Source organism: Penaeus monodon, chromosome 26 (genome assembly GCF_015228065.2).
Source record: "Penaeus monodon isolate SGIC_2016 chromosome 26, NSTDA_Pmon_1, whole genome shotgun sequence".
In the NCBI taxonomy this organism is placed as follows: Eukaryota; Metazoa; Arthropoda; class Malacostraca; order Decapoda; family Penaeidae; genus Penaeus; species Penaeus monodon.
In genome coordinates, this window is record NC_051411.1 from 32,153,379 (window position 1) to 32,156,130 (window position 2,752).

The following is a 2,752-nucleotide window of genomic DNA, read 5'->3' on the forward strand; positions in this document are numbered from 1 at the left end:
GTATCTTTTCTATCTATCAATCTCTCTCTCTCTCTCCTCTCTCTCTCTCTCTCTCTCTCTATATATATATTTTATATATATATTATATATATAATATATATATAATATATATATTATATATGTGTGTTGTGTGTGTATGTAAAATATATATATAAAATATATATATATATATATATATATATATATTAATATATGTACCTACAATATATAAATATACTAACATATATTAATATACTATATCTATTATATATATATATAAATAATATTATATATAATACTTATACTATATCATTATATATAATATTATATATTTATATATATTATTTAAAATATATTATGTAATTTATTATTATGTATATTGTATATGTATTTAAATTAATGGTGTATATATATATTATGTTATTTATAATATATTTATTTATAATATTGTATAATTATTTATTGGTCATTTATGTTATATTTTTTTCTTATATTATGCATTTATATATTTGCTTTTATTTATTTATATGTAAAATTTTTATATGTATATTTATTTATTGTTTCTATAAAGTATAATCTATATACCGGCCGTTGTTTCCCTTGGACAAGGAACTTCACCTCGATTGCTACCTAGGTAAAATATCTTGTCACACCTCTACGCTTCGGCCCTTTTCATGTAATCTGTTCGAACTAAACTCTACTGTTAAACATGATCTTCGTCTTATTCTTGTTCATCCTCAGTCTGATTTTCAGACTGAAGAGAGCAATTATCATCTGCAAATCTTCGATTGTTTAGGTATTCGCTTCCTATTTTGATACCCTTTCCATTCCAATCTAGGTTTTTTAATATTTCCTGTAAACAGAAAATATTCAGAGCTGTAAACAGTTTGGGTGAGATGGTATCACCCTGTCTAACACCTTTTTTAATTGGTATTTTGTCAGTTTTTTGTTTGGAGGTTGATGGTTGCTGTCCCATCTTTGTATATATTTTCTGGTATTTTACAGTATACCTCTACTCCCTGTTTTCGGATAGCTTCTAGTACTGCTGGTATTTGCACAGAGTCAAATGCCTTTTTGTAATCGATTAATGCCATACACAGGAGTTTTTCCATATATTTGTTTATTTTTTCTTTTATTTGGTAACTTGTGGATGTTCTGCTGTTGAATCACCGTGGAAGCTTGCTTTTTCTCTAGGGGTGTTAAATCCAGCTGTCGAGATGCGAGTTGTGATGACTTCTTCGAATAGTTTATAAGTAACTGAAAGGCTTATTGGTCGGTATTTATTTTAGAAACTTTCTGTCCCCTTTTTTTACGCATCAAAATAATTGTTGCATTTTTCCAGGCTTTTGGAATTTTCCCTGTTGATAAGGCATTTTTTAAAAGAAGCTGGCCCTTTTTTCACTGTGCAATTTCTCCTGCACCTATTATAAGGTCCCCATACTATTCGTCTTCCCTGTGTTTCCCTTTTCGTGTCTTTAAAGCGCTCTTTTTTATTTTTACTGTTGTAATGTTAGATATGTCTCTAGTTACCGCATTCGCTTCTATCCGTGGCTGTTCATTTGAGCTGTATAGATCCCTGTAAAAGTGTTCCACCACTCTTATGATTTCATTTTTTTATATGTCACTTCTCTATCTGGTTTTCCACCTTTTCATAAAATTGATTTCTCCAAATTCCGAGTCTCCTTTTAACTGTTTTCATGCTTATAAACCCGAGATCACTGTTTCATTTAAAATTTGAGATTGATTTCCGTAATTCTTCCCTCTTCTTTTTTATTTATAGTCTTTGTTAGTTTGGTTAATATTATTTTGTCCCTGTTTGACAATATTTTCATGACCCTATGTTTTTACATAAAGTCTTTAGTTTCTACCGAGAACTTACTAGAGCTTTGCTTGTCATTCTTGCCACCTACTTCTAGTGCAGCTTCCTTTATTATGTCACTGAACTGTTTGTTGATTTGGTCAATGTTGAGATCTTCGTCTTTTGAGAAGTGAACATTTTTTTTTGGATGTTAAGTTAATTCGTCGCTCTGGTCTCAAGTTAGCTAAATTGGGTGCAGTTTTCGCATTTAGGTACTCCTTTCCTTTCTGAGGTGTAATTTAATTTGGCCTCTGACCATTCTGTGGTCGCTGCCAACATTTACTTTATCAATAACTTTTTTACTATATCACGCATATTTGAAACTATGAAGTCAATTTCATTTTTGATGTCAGATGGCGGCTTCCATGTCTACTTCCACTCTAGTCTTTTTTCGAAGACTGTAGTCATGATATTGAATGATTGTTTGGCCCCTGTCATTCCTAGTACCTATTCCATGATTCTCTATTACTTTCTCCTAGTTTATTTAAACCCATTTGGCATTAAATTCCCCCCATAATATGGAAAAAGATTTTTAAATTTTCACTGGCTAAATGAACATCTTTATAGAACCTCCTATTTCTTCACATGTGGCTACAGTTGGAGCATAGACTTGACAATCCTTAATTTACCTATTAAATTTGTTTTATTGTTACTGAAGGCACTCTTTCGCTTATACTCATAAGAATTCTACAATATTCTTTTCTAAACGTTTGAAAATTAAGAAACCTACCCTTAATTCCTGCTTGCTACCCTGGGGTTTACCTCTCCAATAGAGCACATGTCCATCATTTAGTATTCCTGTTCTCGTCAGTTTTTCTAACCTCATAGATCCTACAATATCCCATTTAATGAAGAGAGTTCCTCCGTAAAGTTAGTAATCGGATTCAATTCTTATTGTCCCTTTTATTCATGTGC